This window comes from Desmodus rotundus, chromosome 4 (genome assembly GCF_022682495.2).
Source record: "Desmodus rotundus isolate HL8 chromosome 4, HLdesRot8A.1, whole genome shotgun sequence".
Taxonomy (NCBI): domain Eukaryota; kingdom Metazoa; phylum Chordata; class Mammalia; order Chiroptera; family Phyllostomidae; genus Desmodus; species Desmodus rotundus.
Genome location: NC_071390.1, coordinates 139733094 through 139752973, shown reverse-complemented (window position 1 = coordinate 139752973; position 19880 = coordinate 139733094). Strand labels below are relative to the sequence as shown.

Sequence of the window (19880 nt, the reverse complement as noted above, 5' to 3'; positions counted from 1 at the left end):
CGGATTCCCTTTCCAGAGAACCTGCAGTGAGGAGGTAAGTGACTGCTGGCCTTGGCCGCTCTTGGCCTTTGATGGGGTCACGGTAGAGATATTGAGCCGGGCCATCACTGCCCACTATGGGTCTCTTCTAACGGACAGTGTTTGCTTTGCGGGTCCCCATCAGCCTGCTGGAGACTTTCTCAGAGCTGCATGGCAGTCCAAGCCTCTTCTTCCCTAATTCTTTCCATCCCTCTCTTCTTCCACAGGTTCGGTCCTGAATGGTGGTCCACCTACTCCTGTTTCCTCTCCACTTTATCACTCACAAGCATTTCCCCAATAAATCTCTGGCACATCTAATTCTGTTTTGACATGAACAAGATTGAAAACTTGGAGCCTATAGTCTTTTCTCCTAAATAAACAATTCAGCCACTCCTTTCTGGCTCTTGCAGCTTCCTGTGGCACTGACAGGGAGCCCGGCCTGGGTCTTTGTTGTTGGTTTTTTTTTTTATTGCTGTTCAATTACAGTTGTCCCAGTTTTCCCTCATTGCTCTTCCCTGCCCAGCCCACCGCCGCTCCCACAGTCAATCCCCACTCTGTTGTCCATGTCCATGGGTCATTTATACTTGTTCTTTAACTAGGCCCCATCTTTCCTCCCTTGGCCCCCTCCCCAGTCTCCTCTGGTCCCTGTCAGTCTGTTCCTTGTTTCCATGCCTCTAGTTCTATTTTGCTCATTTGTTTGTCTTGCTCATTACGTTCAACAGTATAAACATGGTTGCATGGATCCCAGATCAAGGCGCTATAGCGGTGGGCATGGGCCAAGAAAGGGGTTATTGTGAAAAGTCTCTGAGAGGTATCCACTAACCTGTTCCCATGGTCCAGACTTCACCAGACCTTCATTTTGCCATGGCACTTTAGAGGAAGCAACAAATATGGCAGCCTTCTAGAGTTGTTTATAGTAATACAAAATAGACCTGATAATCAAAAATCCATACCTAAAAATCAAGATTAAAGGATACAAATAAATAGTGGACTATGCTTTCCTTACCAGCAGCCACAAAAATACCCACTACTTTCCTAGTTTAGACTGTATCATCTTTTTTTTAAATTAAATGTATTGGGGTGACATTGGTTAATAAGATCATATAGATTTCAAGTGTACACTTCTATGACACCTGATCTGCATATTGCATGCCCACCCCCCAAAGTCAAGTCTCCTTTTGTCACCATACACTTGACCCCTCTACTCTTCACTACTCCCATACCCCCCTTTTCCTCTGGTAACCCTGCACTGTTGTCTGTGTGTATCAGTTTCACATATGAGTCGAATTATATGGTTCTTAGCTTTTTCTGACTTTTTTTGCTTAGCATAACATTCTCAAGGTCCATCCATGATGTTGCAAAAGGAATATTTCATATTTTTTATGGCTGAGTAGTATCCAATTGTATAAATATGTCACTTTTTTTTGGCTTGAAACAAATTTACTATTTTATAGTTCTGGAGCTCAGAAGTCTGAAATGAGTGTCACTAGGCTAAAACTTTGGGTGGACTTTCTCAGGGCTCGAGGGGAGAATCTGTTTCCTTGCCCATTTCAGTTTCTAGATGGCTTCTGCATTCCTTGGCTGTGGATCCTTCATCCATCTTCATTGTTTTATTTTATTCTTTTCTTTTCTGTTGGCTCTTTAACTCTATTTTTTATTTATTTATTTTTATTGTTGTTCAATTACAGTTGTCCCCATTTCCCCCCATTACTCTCCCCTGCCTGACCCACCCCCCACCTCCCACATTCAATTCCCCCCACCGTTGTCTTTCTCCATGTGTCCTTTATACACGTTTCTTGATTTGTTCTCCTTTCCCCTGGTATCCCCCTCCCCCCACCCCTCCGTCACTTTGTTCATTGTTTCCATGTCTCTGGTTCTATTTTGCTCACTTATTTATTTTGTTGATTAGGTTTCACTTACAGGTGAGATCATATGGTATTTGTCTTTCACTACCTGGCTTATTGCACTTACCATAATACTCTCCAGTTCCATCCATGCTGTCACAAAGGGTAGGAACTCCTTCTTTCTTTTTGGTGTGTAGTATTCCACTGTGTAAAATTAACACAGTTTTTTAATCCATTCATTTACTGATGGGCATTTAGGCTGTAACCAGCACTTGGCTATTGTAAATCGTGCTGCTATGAACATGGGGGTGCATACATTCTTTTGAATTGGTGTTCCAGAATTCATAGGGCATAATCCCAGCAGTAGAATTGCCAGGTCAAAAGGCAGTTCCATTTTTAGTTTTCTGAGGAAGTTCCACATTGTTTTCCACAGTGGCTGCACCAGTCTGCATTCCTACCAGCAGTGCACTAGGGTTCTGTTTTCTCCACATCCTCACCAGTACTTGCTTGTGATAGCCATTCTCACCAGTGTGAAGTGGTATCTCATTGTGGTTTTAATTTGCATCTCTCTGATGGCAGTGACATTGAGCATCTTTTCATAAGTCTTTGGGCCCTCTGTATGCCCTCCTTGGAGAAGTGTCTGTTCAGGTCCTTTGCCCATTTTTTAATTGGATTGTTTGTCTTCCTGGCATTTAGTCATGGGATCTTTATATATTTTGGAGATCAAACCTTTCTCCAAGGTATCATTGGCAAATGTTTTCCCATACAGTTTGTTCCCTTTTCATTTTGGTGATGTTTTCTTTAGTCATGCAGAAGCTTTTTAATTTGATGTAGTACCATTTGTTTATTTTTTCCTTTATGTCCCTTGTCCTAGAGGATGTACTGGTGAAAATATTGCTGCATAGGATGTCTGAAATTTTACCGCCTATGTTTTCCTCTACAACTTTTATGGTGTCATGACTTATGTTTTAGTCTTTTATCCATTTTGAGTTGATTCTGGTGTATGGTGTAAATAGGTGGTATATTTTCAATTTTTTGCATGTGCTATTCTAGATCTCCCAGCATCATTTGTTGAAGAGGCTATTTTTACTTCATTTTATGCTTCTGCCCTGTTTGTCAAATATTAATGGACCAAAGAGAAAAGGGTGTATTTCTGGGTTCTCCAATCTGTTCCATTGATCTATGTGTTTGTTCTTATGCCAGTACCAGACTGTTTTGTTACAGTGGCCTTGTAAAAGGTGAAAGATTTATATGATCTGAAGAGAAACCAGAGTATACAGTGGCCTTGAAACATAGTTTGATATCTGGTATTGTAATCCTTTCTACTTTGTTCTTCTTTCTCAAGACTGCTGCAGCTACTTGAGGTCATTTTTGGTTCCATATAAATTTTTGAAATATTTGTTTTAAATCTGTGAAATATGTCATTGGTATTTTAATAAGGATTGCATTGCATCTATAGATTGCTTTGGGTCGTATGGACATTTTAATGATGTTGATTCTTCCAATCCATGAGCATGGTACATGCTTCCATTTGTTTGTACCCTCCTTTAATTTCTTTCTCCAGTGTTCTGTAGTTTTCTGAGTATGGGTTTTTTGTCTCCTTGGTTAAATGTATTCCTAGGTACTTTATTTTTCTCATTGCTATAGTAAATGGGATTTTTCCCTAATTTCTGTTTCTGATATTTTGTTGTTGGTGTACAAAAATGCCTTTGATTTCTGAATATTGAATTCATATACTGCTATATTGCCAAATTCACATGTTAGGTAGAGTAGTTTTTTGTTGGAACCTATAGGGTTTTCTATGTACACTATTATGTCATCTGCAAATAATGACAGTTTTTCTTCTTCCTTTCCAATTTGGATGCCTTTTATTTCTTTTTCTTGTTTGATCGCCGTGGCAATTCAACATAGAACTTCCAGTACTATGTTGAATAAAAGTGGTGAAAGCAGACATCTTTGTCTAGTTCCTGATCATAGGGGGAAAGATTTTGGTTTTTTCCCATTGAGTATGATGTTTGCAGTAGGTTTCTTGTAAATGGCCATTATTATGTTGAGGTATGCTCCCTCTATTCCCACTTTGTTTTTATCATAAATGGGTGGTGTACTTTATCAAATGCTTTCTCAGCATCTATTGATATGATCATGTGATTTTGTCTTTCATTTTGTCCCTGTGGTGTGTTATGTTTATTGATTTGTGAATATTACACCATCCTTGCATCCCTGGGATGAATCCCACTTGATCATGGTGTATGATTTTTTAATGTATTGCTGGATCTGGTGTGCCAACATTTTGTTGAGGATTTTAGCATCTATGTTCATCAGCGATATTGGCCTGTAGTTTTCTCTCTTTGCTGTGTCTTTACCTGGTTTTGGAATTAGGATAATACTGGCCTCTTAAAAAGAGTTTGGGAATCTTCCCTCTTCTTGAATATTTTGGAGTAGTTTGAGAAGGATAGGAATTAGCCCCTCCCTCAATGTTTGGTAAAATTTGCCTGTGAAGCCATCCAGTCCAGGGCTTTTGTGTGCCAGGCGTTTTTTTGTATTACTGCTTCAATTTCACTAATTGTGTGTTACTGGCCTATTCAGGCTTTCTGCATCTTCTTGATTCAGTTTAGGAAGATTATATGTTTCTAAATTTGTCCATTTCACCCTGGTTGTCAAATTTCTTCACATATAGTTGTTCATAGTAATCTCTTACAATCCTTTGTATTTCTATGGTATTGGTTGTAATTTCTCTTTTGTTTCTGATTTTATTTATGTAGGTATTCTGTCTTTTTTTCTTGACGAGCCTGGGTAAAGGCTTGTCTATTTTCTTTATTTTTTCAGAGAACCAAATCCTGGCTTTATTGATTCTTTGAATTATTCTTTCAGTCTCTGTGTCATTTAATTCTGCTCTGATCTTGATTATTTCCTACCTTCTACTAGCTCTGGGCTTTGTTTGTTGTTCTTCTTCTAGTTTGTGTAGATGTAAGATTAGGTTGTTTATTTGAAATGTTTCTATGTTTTTTAGGTACACCTATATATTATGAATTTCCCTCTCAGGACTACCTTTGCTGTGTCCTATAGGTTTTGGGTTGTTGTGTGTTCATTTTCATTTGTGTCCAGAATTTTTTTGATTTCCTTCATGATCTCATTGTTAACCCATTCATTATTTAATAGCGTGTTATTCAGTCTCCATGAATTTGAATGTTTTTGAGTTTTTTTCCTTTAGGTTGGTTTCTAGTTTCAAGCAATTGTGATCTAGAAGATGCTTGATATCATTTCAATTTTCTTGAGTATGTTAAGGCTTGTTTTGTGACCTACCATGTGGTCTATCTTTGAAAATGTTACATGTGCATTTGAAAAGAATGTGTATTTTTGGTTCTTGGGGGTGAAAGGTTCTATATATATCAAGTTCATTTTATCTACAGTGTCATTCAATGCCACAATATCCTTGTTGATTCCAGGTTGGAAGATCTATCCATTATATCCATTGGGAAGTTAAAATCTCCTAGTGTGAATGTGTTGCTGTCTATATCTTTCTTAAAGTCCTCCAAGATTTTCCTTATATGTTTTGGTGTTCCTATATTGGGTGCATATATGTTTACAAGGGTCATATTTTCTTGGTGAATTGTTCCCTTAAGTATTACATAGTGTCCTCCTTTGTCTCTTTTTATGGCCTTTGATTTGGAATCTATTTTATCTGATATAAGTATTGCTACCTCCCTTTTTATCAGGTCTGTTTGCTTGGAATATTTTTTTTTCATCACTTCACTTTCAGCCTGTGTACATTTTTAGTTCTTGGGTGGGTTGCTAGTAGACAGCATAATGTGGGTCATGTTTTCTATCCATTCGGCTACTCTATATCTTTTGATTGGAGCATTTAATCCATTTTCACTTAAGGTTATTATTGATAGGTACTTAATCATTGCCACTTTTCCCTTTTTTCTTGTGTTCCTCTCTCCTTCTTCATCGTCTTAAGCAGTCCCCTTTTTTCATTTAGCACTCTTTCTGAGGATTCTTCCTTTCCTTTTGATTGGGGCTTGTTCCTTTGTCACCCCTTTTTAGGAGAGACTTTTCCTGTATGATTCTGCTTCTTAGATTGATCTACTTTGATTTCCTGTGTTTGTGGCTTGAAATTCTATGATAGGAGACCTGTAGAATTCAGTGGTGCAGTCTCCTTGATCTCCTGGATTCGATGGTTTTGGAATGACCTTTATGCCATTTATATTGGCTGTCTGATTTTAATCGGGTTTTGATTGCTGTTGGGTCATTCTTTGGTGGGTCCTTCCTTCTGGCTGGCTTACTGAGGATTACTTTCTTCACCATGTCTTGCATGCTGTCGTGCAAGTGCTGCCAGAAGAAAACTACACAGCTCAGGGAACAAGCCCACACCCGCAAAAGTAACCTCCATCACAATCACACTATCAACAGGAAGTAAGCCTCATTAATAAGGGTGTAGAGAGAATAAGACTATTATAAGAAAGGAGAAATGAATATCAGATGACTAACTGAAAGAAAAATGATTTTGAGACTGTAGAGGGAGGAGCAATAATAAGTGTAGGGAATCGGGGCAAGGCGAAGGGAGAAAGAAAGTGAAATTTACATCATAAATAAAAAAAGGAATGATGAAGGCAGAATGGAGCAAGAGAAGGGGAAGCATATGGTATTAGGTTGAAACAGAAGTTGAAAAAAATTAAGTGAGAAAGGAAAGTAAAAAGGAAAAAAGTAAATAAACAAAAAAATAGGAATCAAATAGGAGAAAAATATCCATCACAGCACTATCAACAACAAATGAGCTAAGATTAATATAGGTGTGATGGGAGTAAGAGGGGAAAAAAGAAAGGAAAAAAAGCTTAATTAATGTCTAGAAGAAAGTAATTTTGGTATGACAAGGGGAGAAGGAATACTAAGATTGAGAAAAGAAAACCAGTCTAAGACAGGGAAAAAATAAAATTTGAGACTAAAAAAGAAAGGGCAGGAGTAAGGCAGAATGCAGTGGGAGAGGGGAATGATAAAATTTGAGATCTAAATATCAAAATAGTGAAGATCTGCAGATAAATTTGAAGAAATGCAACAATGACCCCATCCACAACAAGGAGGAAGGATTGATAAAGGTGGAGAGAGAACATAGGTATTTTAAGAGGTAGAAAAGAATGTGAGATGACCAACAACAAGAAAATTGTTTTTGAGAGGCTGGAGGGGGAAGAGACATTAAGAGTACAGAAAGGAATCAAGTTGTAGCAAGAATGAAAACAACATTTAAAATGAAAATAAGAGGAAAGAGGAAGATGATATGGAGTAAAAGGAGGGAGGGTCAAAATACCAGATTTAAATTAAAATATAATATAAAATCTAGTGACTTAATATGCACAATCTTGAAGGACAAGAAATGAATGTTAAAAACCTATGCAGGAGAGAAAATATCGCAAATCATGGAGCAGACCACAGTGGATTTTGTGTTGGTAGCATCTAGTATTTACCACTGTTGTTTCTTTCTGGATCTGCCTCTGGTGATGTCGGTGGTGTCCCAGTCTGGCCTTAGGCAGCCTTCTTGAGACTACCAGGGATCCACAGTCTGTGGCTGACTCCTTTGGTTGTTAATCTAATCGCTCAGTAATCAGCCATCAGGCTTAAGGACCATAGAATGAAGCAGAGTAATTCCTGCAGATGGGGCTACTGCTTCTCCCCAGGCTGCTGCCACTCAGAGGGGTGTGGTCTGCCTGGGCAAGATGGCTGCTGCAGCACAAGGCATAACTGAACCAGGATCCTGGTGGCTGCTCTCTCAGTTCTTCCCCCAAAGTCCCTAGCCCCAGTCTGTCCTGAAGCATCTCCAGTCCTTTCTGCTCTCCCTTTCTGGGGCCCAGGATAAGTGACTGCAAATGAAAATTTATGTGTTGTCCCTTTAAAATGCTCTCTGCATCTTCAGTTGTGTGTCCCTGGCAGAGAGAAACCCTGCCACTTTCCACAGCTGGATGTTATCTGGGCACTTTTTGGGCTCTGGTGCTATATAGGCTGGAGAGCCCAGCCTGGGGTTTAGACCCCACACTTCTCAGGGGGAAACCCTCAGCCATTGAAATATTCTTCCAGCACTTCAGCTGCCACCCATTGGAGCCCAGCCATCCCTCCCACATCTCCTCCACACTCCGTACCAGTCATGTTGTGGTGCAGCTGTTTCTTCTGTCTGTCCGTGGTTATAAAACTTCTCTCTTGCTATTTTTCATTTGTTTATTCTGTATGACTTCTCCACAATTTAGTTATAATTCCACATTGGTCCTGGGAGGACGTTATTGTAGCTTCCACTCACTCCTCCAACATCTTGGATCTCTCTGGGTCTTTGTTGATCTAAGATCCACAGACATCTCACCTTTCACCAATCTGAAGGAGTCACCCTCTCATTTAGGAGAAGGCATATGTTGTTGCAGACATCAGTCATCACTCTTTTTCTTTAAATGGGGTGCACCCTGATTTCTCCTATAACTCACACCCTCTAACAAACTAGAGGATATCTCCACAGTGCAATTACAGAAGCTGAGATCAGAGTCAAAGAAATGTAAAACCCAGACTAAACACTAAATGACAGCTACTTATGGACACAGTTCACTAAGTGAGCTCATTTTAAAGACGTGGAGTCAAGTACACAATGAGCATTATTTACTTTGAAACTCTGCCTTTCAGGCTGGTAAATGATCTTTTTTATAGTGCGGCTGCCTTTCATGTGAAGGGATCCTATTTTTCATAGTGGGTGCTTAGTAGTGTTACCCTTTTGAATAGCCTACAGGGCTCCCCACGGTTCCGTGACTATTTGCAGAAGAGTGACAGTCTCTGGGGCCCTTAATTTTTTCTCCCCTGGTACAAGACAAATGCACTGAAATTGTGCCAAGATTTGGTTCAACCATAGCATGAGATAAAGAGGATTTACAGGCAAATAACTCCCTTAAACAGCAGCCAAAAAAAGCAGATAATTTTAAATAACACAATGTGGTAGAAAAACTGCCTTGTGGCCATCCGCTGTTGAGAAAAAGAGCAACTACTTACAGTACATGCTGGCGAACGATGTATGCTTCAGCTCTAGAAAAGGTGAGAGTTCTCCGTACTCTTTATGGGTTTTCTTACATTGCTAAGGCTGTACTAAATGCTCTAAACAGAAGTCTTGTATTTTTATTCTTTATCTTCAACCAATTTTAATTGATTTATGACAACCAATCACATGACTGATTCAAATTGAATAAAAATGTTTCAAAGAATACAATAAAAGGAATATACTATAAATTACTTACTATTATATTGATGCACCTCCTCACTCGAAGCAAATTTAGATTTATAAAATAAATAAATAATAGGTAATTGCTTTCTTTTACTGAAAGGCTCTTTTCTTTTTCAAGATTTTCTTTATATTTATTTAGAGAGATGGGAAAGGAGGGAGGAGAGAGCATGGATCTCATGAGAGAAACATTGATCAGTTGCCTCTCTCACTCAGCCTGCAACCAGGCATGTGCCCTGACTGGGAATTGAACTGGCAACTATTCGGACCACAGGTCCGCAGGCTGGCACTCAATCCACTGAGCCATGCCAGCCAGGGCATCTCTTTCCTTTTTCTATATGCAATGATTCATCCTTACAGTTCTCTAAATGTTCATAAAGTATAATTAGATTTCAAAAATTGTTTTCCAAAATGTATTTTGTAGAATATATCTACTGAATCAAATGAAGTTGGTTATGCTAAAGACTCTTAAGTTGTTAACATGGGAGAGCTGATCATGTTATGAGGTTTAATTAGCTTCCAAAACCACAGTACTTGTGGGTGGTACCTAAGGGCACTGATTTTAAAACATACATCATATAGGAGACAATATGTCTCCTAGGCAAGGAAATAGCAATGTAGCCTGGAACAGAGTCCAGGGGAGACATGCTGAGTCTGAAGATCAGTAATAACCCAGATGCAAAAGGAGTGTTGTCTGTGGTGGGGTAGAAAAATCCATCAGATTTCTCACTCTCCTAGTCCTAGTTCATATTCATGGACAATGTTCAGATAGTTAATTTGCTGTTCTGGTACCTTAATAGCAGGAAAGGAAGTGCACTGATTTAGGGGGAGTGGGAATAGCTCTCATAAATTGTTTAATAGACATTTGATGATATCCATGTACAGATAATGTCAAGTTACTGGATGGGGACTGTTGGGGACAAATCCTGCAGATCCAACCCAGAGAGCTTTAGTGATCAAAAAAAAAAAAACTTCAGGTGAGGAGTTTTCAAACTTTTGCACACATTCAGAAAGTGATAATGTTTGTAAATCAGACTGAAGGAGATTTGAGGGAGTCAGAATGGGACGAAGTGAAAAAATAATAACATTTTCTTTATAGTCCATATTTGTGATAAAGAAAAAAGAAAATATAAAACATTTACAAATGAAGTGGCCTCACATTTTTAAATGAAAAAGTTGAGCTCTGGCTGGTGTGGCTGATTGGATTGAACATCTGCCTGCAAACCAGAGGGTCACTGGTTCGATTCCCAGTCAGGGCACATGCCTGGGTTTTGGGCCAGGTCCCCAGTGGGAAGCACATGAGAGGCAACCACACATTGATGTTTCTCTCCCTCCCTTTCTCTAAAAATAAATAAATATGATCCTTAAAAAAAGAAAAAATTGGGTTGCTTCTATGAATATTTTACACACACACACACACACACACACACCTGATTTATAGCTTGAAATGGTCACATGTAATTTCTGATCAAAACCCATTCATATTCTTTACTGACACCTTAGTCAGAGATTAGGTTTACATAAATAGAGGGGCAAATAGCAAATTATCACTCTTTCTTTAGTGAATGAAACCTGCTTTCTTGCCCTTTATCAGATAATTTGATCTTTTAAAATCTTACTTATTAGTAGCATGGCTGCCTTTCATTTTTATTGGCTTAACCCCCAAATAAATGTACTGCTTTTTCAGAATCATTAAACTTTAAAAACTCCTATGAGAAGCAACTTTGTGCATAGTTCTTTTGTTTTCAATCAAAGCACCATTTCCCAAAGTATTTTAGGCCATCTCCATTTCCCTCATCCCTTTCAGTGAGGTTATGACATACATTTTTAATACATTTAAATTATTTTATCATAGTCTGCATTAAATCCTAGGACTGTCCAACCTCCTGATTAGTTTTGTTTAATCTGCATACATTAAAGTTAACACTCTGTGCTGTTAAGTTTTATGGGTTTTGACAAACGCATGGCATCATGTATGTGCCACCATAGTACCATATTAGGTCCATTGCACTCTCCCTTCCAAGAAGCCCTGTCAACCACTAATCTGTTTTTATCCCTACAGTTTTACCTCTTCCAGGGTCTGTAATAAATGGGTATTTTCTAGACTTTTTGGTTTGTCTTTCTTGACTTAGGAAAATAAATTTAAGATTCATCAGTTTTGTTGTGTGAATTAATAGTTCATTCCTGGTGCGTGTCCCACCTCTCGCTGCTGCTGGTCACTAGCCCGCCCATGGCCTCATTGGGTCTCAACTCCAGCAAAGGCCAGCCAGTGCAAGCCAGTGGTGGCGAAGGCCGGGCGCCCCTGCAGCCGGCGGCGGGCCTTCCGCCTGCAGCAGTAGCTGCGGAGGCAGACCCCGTAGCGGGTTCCTGCCTCGCGCCCGGGCGTGGCGTGCCTAGAATGCCGCGAGTTCCAGTACCTGATGAAGTGGTGCTTGGTGACCCTCAGCTGCAACTCGTCGCAGGGCTCGGTTGACGTGAGCATCACTAGAGCTTCTTCTCTAGGGGTCACCTGGAGATCTTCACGCCCCCAGGTGGCGGGCATATGCAGCGGCTCCCGAGCCCCACGCAGTCAGGGCCAGATGCCAGCCACAACTTCTACCCGCAGATCCTGGGCATGACTGGAAGGCGTGTTCAACAGGCATGGCGCCGCTGCTGCAGCTGCTGCGCATGTGCACGTTCACGTTCCCAGCAGCCTTAGGGGCCCAGGGAACACCTAAGGCTCCGCCCCTTAAAGCAACAGACTCCCCAAGACAAAAAAAAAAAAAAAAAAAAAAAAAGGCCCAAATGACAAAACACTTCAAAGCTCCAGAAAAAATACAACTAAGCGAGGAAGAGATAGCCAACCTATTGGATGCACAGTTCAAAACACCGGTTATTAAGATGCTCACAGAATTGGTTGAATTTGGTCAAAAACTAGATGAAAAAATGAAGCCTATGCTAAGAGAAACAAAGGAAAATGTACAGGGAACCAATAGTGATGCGAAGGAAACTGGGACTCAAATCAATGGTGTGGACCAGAAAGAAGAAAGGAACATCCAACCAGAAAAGAAGGAAGAAACAAGAATTTGGAAAAATGAGGAGAGGCTTAGGAACCTCCAGGACATCTTGCAACGTTCCAACATCTGAATTATAGGGGTGCCAGAAGGAGAAGAGGAAGAACAAAAAATTGAAAACTTATTTGAACAAATAATGAAGGAGAACTTCCCTCATCTGGCAAAGGAAATAGACTTCCAGGAAATCCAGGAAGCTCAGAGAGTCCCAAAGAAGCTGGACCCAGGGAGGAACACACCAAGGCACATCATAATGACATTAGCCAAGATGAAACAGAAGGAAAGAATCTTAGAAGCAGCCAAAGAAAAGGACACAGTTACCTACAAAGGGGTTCCCATAAGACTATCAGCTGATTTCTCAAAAGAGACCTTACAGGCAAGAAGGGACTGGCAAGAAGTACTCAAAGTCATGAAAGGCAAGGGCCTACATCCAAGATTGCTCTATCCAGCAAAGCTATCATTTAGAATGAAAGGGCAGATAAAGTGCTTCCCAGATAAGCTCAAGTTAAAGGAGTTCATCATCACCAAGCCCCCATTATATGAAATGTTAAAGGGACTTATCTAAGAAAAAGAAGATAAAAAATATGAACAGTAAAAATGACAGCAAACTCACAGTTATTAACAACCACACCTAAAACCAAAACAAAAGAAAACTAAGCAAACAACTAGAACAGAAACAGAACCACAGAAATGGAGATCACATGGAGGGTTATCAATAGGGGATTGGGAGGGGGAGAGAGGGAGGAAAGGTACAGAGAATAAATAGCATAAATGATAGGTGGAAAATAGACAGGGGGAGGGTAAGAATAGTGTAGGAAATGTAGAATCCAAAGAACTTATAAGTATAACCCATGGACATGAACTATAGTGGGGGAATGTGGGAGGGAGGGGGTGGGCAGGATGGAGTTGAGTGAAGGGGTGGAAATGGGACAACTGTAATAGCATAATCAATAAATATATTTTAAAAAAAGATTACGTTCATGGCCCTGTCCATCTCCAGCGGGAAGAGAGAGCCACTGCAGGCACCCACATGTGGGGGGGGGGGGAACCGGTGCAGGCCCACTTCTCGCCCCTGACCATCAGCATGCCAGACTCCATGGCCCACCTCCTCAGCCCCCTGCCCTCCCCCACGGGGACCATCAGTGCTGCAAACTCCTGCCCATCTGGCCCCTGGGGAGCAGGATCTTCAGGGTACAATGGGCTGTGTCATACTATATGACCTCAATTTAATGGCTGACATCTCACAGCCAGAAAATGAAAAGGAAGTTTCAGGTAGAGACAACCCAGAAGACGACTCAAAGTCACCTTATTTCTACGCACGATTAATAGTACAAGCAATGACAATGGCTCCTGATAAACAGCTCACCCTAAGTGGAGTTCATACGCATGACACTAAAAAGTATTCCTACTATGGACTGAGTAGTAGGGATACTAAGTATCCTAGGACTGCGGACAAGGGCTGGCGGAATTCAATTCGCCACAACCTCTCTCTTCCCAGGAAGAGCCAGGCTGGGGCTCCTTCTGGAGGGTAGACCCTGCCTCGTAGAGCAAGCTGGCGGAGCAAGCTTTCAGAAAGTGGCAGCCGCGGGGCGTGCCCTGCTTTAGGATACCCCTGGGGCCGCTCTGGTCCAGAAGTGGCCCGGACATTCCTAACCACTCCGGAGTGCCGTCTGCTCACTCCAGTGGCGCCCAGACCTCGGAGAGCCTGTCCCGGGAAGGCTCGCAGGCCCCCTTGGAGCCCGAGCCCGGGCCGAGCAGCCCATCCAGGAGGCTGGGTCTGGCCAGAGCGCACCAGGCTCCCGGCTGTCTAGTCAGTGCGTGTCAATAGCAGGACAGAAGCAGCTGCCCACGATGATCAAGCCCATCACTTACACTGTCACCGCCTCCGTGACCATCTCGACCTCCCTGGAGCCCTTCGTGCAGATGTGCTCCTCGTCCACCAGATACCAGCAGTGTCTGTCACCAGAGTCGCTGGACAGGCTGTGCTTACGCAGGTGGCCGTGCTGCACCCCCACCCCCAAATTCAGAGCTGCAGGACTACGGGCATAGCCAGGAGGTGAAAGTGAAAGTGGAGCCTATCCTGAAATAAGCCGCGTCTTCCAGGCGGCCCAGAGCAGCCGGGTGCAGACGGTCACCATCCTGCAGCACGTCCCTCTGGGTCAGCGCCAGCTGCCGATCAGAACAGTCACACAGAACGGGAGGCACGTGGGGCCGGTCCCCGTCTGCAGTCCAGGGGAGCAGCGCAGCAGAGAGTCCTCTGTACACACTGGAGACACACGCTACCGCTTCGGCCTCCCTGCCCTCAAAGCGCCAGAACAGCGACCAGTCGGAGTAGCCAGAGCTGGAGTGCGTCAAGACAGAAGACGGTGAGAATATTGTCATGGCCCGGAGCAGGGACACACGCCGGTGGCCTCGAGGGAGAAGGGCGTCCAGAACTAGCGTCCGGGAGAGCTTTCCTACTTTACTGTCAACTCTAGTGCCAAAAGGAGACACTGCCTCTCGCCAAGGCGCGCGTCTCTCTCCGTGGGCAGAGGGCCCTGCAGTTGGACTTGACATAAGGATGCAAATAAAATCCAGGGGGCCTTAAAACTCCTAAAGACGGAAGTCACTCCAGAACTCTGAAACCACTCAACCTGGTTCCCGAGAAGTCTCCCCATCCAGCGCTCGGCTTTCAACTCTGAGCGAAGACTCCATCCTTCCGAGTGAGGAAAGCTCCTGGTGCGAGCGGTGGAGTTGGAATGGGCCTTCCTCTCGAGGGGACAGCGCAGGAGCCGCCCCGTCACCCAAGGACACCAGGGGCTGGCAGATGAGACAGGATTTTGTTGTTCAGGTGGAATTAGAGTATTTTGAGTACTTTCTTTCTTTACAAAATGATGGGGTCTTCGACATTTCAGAGCACTCCTCTACTTGGAAAGTTTGGGACTCACAGGGCCTTTAGTGTGGATTTCTCTTGGAAAAAAGAAACAACGTAGTTCTGCTTGTTTTCAGCCTATGGAATGACTTGCTTTGTCTGTTTCAAGTTCGGGGGGAGCTACATGATGACAGCTGCGGGTTGAATTGACCCCTCCAGCTCGGTGTGGAACTGACACGTGGACGCCACTAGTAGCGGTAATGAACTGTTGGACTCGCGGGCTGCACTTAACTATTTCTCTTGCTACTTTTTGTCGTTTGTTCTTTGTGCTGACTTTGTCCTTGGCATCATTTTCCACTCAGTAAAATACATCTCCAAAACAAACAAAAACAAACAAACAAACAAAAACCTCATTCCCATTATCCCTTAATAATATTCCATTATAAGAATATTTTATATTTTTTAATTCAATCACTTATTGAAAGACTTCTTGGTTGCTTCCATGATTACAAATAAAACTGCTATAAACTTTCATGTGCAGGTTTTTGTATAAATGTATCATTTTAAATCAATTTTCAAACTAACATCAAGAATGAAAGGAGGAACATCAATATAGATACTACAAAAATTAAAACAATAAGAAATATTTTGAAAAATATATATTAATAAACTTGTCAAGTTATTGATAGTGGGAAAATCCTTTAACTACAAATACTACCAAAGGTCACTCAAAAGAAATAGATAACCTGAATAGCTGTGTATCTATTTCTTAAAAGTTCATACTTAAAAACCTTTCTACAGAAAATATCCTGGGCTTAGATAGCTTCAGTAATAAATTCTAAGGGAGTAATCTTACCAATTCTGCATTAACACTTCCAGAAAACTGAAGAAAGAAGAAACACTTCTTGCCCTGGCTGGTGTGGCTCAGTAGACTGAGTACTGGCCTGCAAACCAAGGGTCACCAATTCGATTCCCAGTGAGGGCACATGCCTGGGTTGCAGGCCAGGTCCCCAGTAGGGGGTGTGCAAGAGGCAACCACACATTGATATTTCTTTCTCTCTCTTTCTCCCTTCTTTCCCTTCTCTCTAAACATAAGTAAATAAAATCTTAAAAAAATACTTCTTAATTTTTTTTTTATGAGAGCAGCATTATCCAGATACCAAGAAGGGATGAAGACATTACAATAAAAAAATTATAGACCAATATCCCTCACAAATATAGATGCAAAATCCTTAAGGGATATTACCAAATCTGCAGTAAGCTAGAACAAGGTCTTGAATGCCAATTTAAGAATCTTGTTGTGGCCCCAGCTGGACAGCTGGTTAGAGCATCATCCTGATACGCCAAGGCTTCGGGTTTCATCCTGTCAGGGCACATAGAAGGGGCAACCGATGGATGCATAAATAAGTGGAACAACATCTCCACATTTCTCTCTCTCTCCCTCCCTCTCTCTCTAAATCAATAATTTTAAGAAAAGAATCTTGTTGCATCTTATCTCATATATGGTGGAGGAGTTGGAAGCCAACAAAGAAAGAGACATTACAAAGATAACTGATCATCCTGGAGAAGATTGGCTGCCGTTTGGGTGAAGCTAGAAGATGGGAGACCTGTCAGAGGGCTTATTAGATGAATCCAGGTAAGAGATGGTGACATTCTATTCTTCGGCTATGGGAATGGTAAGGTCGGAATAAATTAAAGAGACTTTTGGGGAATCCAATAACTGACTGGATATGAAGGAGAATGATTCTAGGATGGGTGTCAGACTTCTTGTTTAGATATTTAGGTAGAGGGGGGTACCCCTTGGTACGTAGAACACATGTTTACATTGGGAAAGTGATGAGTTTAGGCAGGTAATGTTTGAGGTGCCTGTGAACATCCAGGTAAAGGTGTCCAGGAAGAGGATGGATATATAAGCCTATAGCTCAGCATTGGAATCTGATTTGGAGCTGTATAAATGACAGTGAAATAACAAATATGAAAAAGATCACTCTGGAAAAACAGATAGTATGAAAAGAGAGCCAGGGATAGATCCCTGGGAAATATCAACATTTAAGACGGTATAAAGAAAGACCTTAAATAATAGTCAGGAAAGTAGGAGGTGAAGAGCTAAAAGTATCAAGGAAACTAAGGATGGTGTTTCAAAAATGAGGTATCACCCAGAGTGTTATATGCAGCAATGATGTCAAAAACAATGAAGACTAAGAAACAGCCAATGGCCTTGGGTAATGTTAGTGGTGGGGACAAACCCAATGACTATAGTTTGAAGAGTGAATGAGAGGTTAAAAATGTGGTAGTATCAAATGCAGGCTACTTTTTTGGAAAGTCATGGTCAAGAAGAGAAAAAGAAAAACAGTGATAGCTAGGAGTAGATACAGGACCAAAGGAGGTTTATTTCGTTATTTGTTTGTTGTTTTGTTTTGTTTTGCAAGAGACATAGTAGAGACTTCACATATAATGAAGGGGAAAGGCCTGGGAGAGAGGGAGAGAGGTTGAGATCCAGAGGTGTAATATTCAAGGTCCAATCAGGAGACAGAAATCCTATGTTATTACCTGACCATAGTAAATTTAATACAAAGAATTGCTAAGTATATACCATGCTATTTATCAGGTAGTTTAAAAGGCAAGGGGAGACATAAAGGGATGTGAACATAGTGTTGGAGGACCAACAGGAGCAGGTGGGAGATGAAAGGTGTCAGAGGGATTCGTAGGAGGGAGAGATCTTTTGCAAAAGTGAATCGAAGAGTATTTTATGAAGCTGTCCCTTGATCTGAGCTTAATTAAGTAGAAATGAAATAATATTCCAAGAGTTACACATGACCTGCAAATAGTACCTCTTAATAAATATTTCTTGAATAGATGATGAAGGAAGAGTGAGCAAACATCGGGAGGAGAAAACATGGAAAAATTCGGGGGGAACAGTAAGTTTGTTTGGGGCTTGTGTGGTGGGATATAAAGATGACGGAACGAATAGGGATGGGCAGGCAGTACTGAACGCCAGGCTCATGAGTTTAGACTGTATTTTAGGAAGCCAGTGAAGTTTGAGTAGGGAAGTGACACACTAGAGCAAAGATTTCTGGACGGTTGATCTGTCCGTGGTCTGTAGAACGAACTGCAAAGAGAGGGAAATCGTAGTCGTTACTTAGGAGGCCCTGGATTGGGGTGACAGTATCACAGGGGGCAAAATATAGGACAAAATATTGATGGCCAACTGACTCAACCAGAGGCTGGAGTTGCTGGAGGAGGAGGAAGGGAAACTGAGGTTCAAGGCGTTTGGGAGGAATGGCAGAAAGAGGAAAGACTCGAGGGAAGAAGAGGAAGTTTCGAAGGGAAGGGATAAATTCCGTGGGAAAAGACTGGATGCCCTAGCGGAGGGAAAGTGGCAGCGCAGGTCTGCAGCCGAGCGAAGTCTCGGCAGCGCGGGGGACCCTGACCCGGGTCGCCCGTCGGGGGCGCGCCGAGCGTCGCGGCGGCTGCGCGTCCAGAGCCAGCCCTCCGCCGGAATCCGGGCTGCACTGCCTCCGGCTTTGCAGTGTTCACCTGGGCTGGACCTCCGCGGCTCGGGAGGGGAGGATTCCGGAGTCTGCCCGGCCCCAATTCAAGGGACTCTTACGAATTTAAGGATAACGTGCCACCTCGGGTAGCAACCGCGATCCCGGGGGAACAATGGGCGCGGGCCGCAGGGTGCGCGCTTCCCCTTCCGAGGCGCGTTCCCGCGGCGCGCACGCGCGGCCGTGTCGCCTAGCAACGCGGGACCGCGGCTGCGCTCGGAGAGGCGCGCAGGCTCCGGCCTCCGCCGCGGTTGCTGTACGTTAGGTCTGCGGAGCCGCAGCTCCGCTGGGTCTCCCGGCCGGGAAAGGAAAGTGGGCGGCTGCCCCGCTGCCCCGCGGTGTGGAGAGGCCCCGGGCAGAGGTCCCAGCTAAACTTGGGGACGGAGGAGGTGGCGCGCGGGTGGGGACGTCAGGGGCAGCTAAAGGGTCACCTCTGTTCGGCTGGGGTAGGGGTGGGTTTCGCAAGCTGCCCGGTCAGCTCCCACTTAACAGGCAACACGGCGGAGACCCCGAGAGAGAGGTGAGGGGTTCAGATTCCGTACTCGACTCAGGAAGTGGGTCTCTGCTCCAGCTCTCCTCCTCCCCTGTAAGTCTTCTCAAAATAAATCTCCCCGTTAGCAAATATTTAAGATCGCCGAGGCTGAAAGTTCACGAAGGAGAAATACGAATAATCAATAAACTCATGAAAAAAAATGTGGTTGCTCTTCCATAGTCAAGAAGCTGCAAGTTTAAAGCTGACTAGTTTTCATACCCAATGCGATGAGGTTCATACCCTTTCATCTGGTTATTCTGCAGCTAGGGATTTATCCTAAAGAAACAGTTGAGAATGTGGATGAAGATTTTATGCCTAAGGATTCACTCATTTATGTCTAAAGTTCCTTGCTGCCTTGTCCATTATTCCATAAAATTAGAAACAAATGGAAACTGGCTGGATACACAATGGATTTTTAAATAATGTTTTAAATGACACGATATGCTGATCCACTGGAGATGACTGGAGCAGTAAGTGGAGACTGAGATTTCAAAACCTGGTCATTAATTTAAGACTTTATTAGGAAAATGGTCCCAGGAAGGGAAGTTGAGAACGGAATAGAAATCCAGGGAGGATGGTAAAATCACTGTAGAAAACATACACAAAAAAGGAACTGTATCAAAATACTGTTTTCTCCCAGAGCTTATTTCTGAGTGATTTTTGTTTTATTCCGTGTGCCCTTCTTGGCTTTTACAAATTCTCTATAGGGAAGTGTATTACCTGTAAGAAGTGGTACACTTAAAAAGGGTTAAAATGGTAAATTTTATGATTGGAATTTATAGAATAAAATTTAT

The 19880-nt window shown here is 42.6% G+C and overlaps 1 pseudogene; it reads left to right on the top strand.

Moving 5' to 3' along the window:
• The first annotated feature begins 8897 nt into the window (after window positions 1-8897).
• LOC112319496 (forkhead box protein K2 pseudogene) lies at window positions 8898-14918 on the top strand (annotated as a pseudogene).
• Window positions 14919-19880: the final 4962 nt, after the last annotated feature.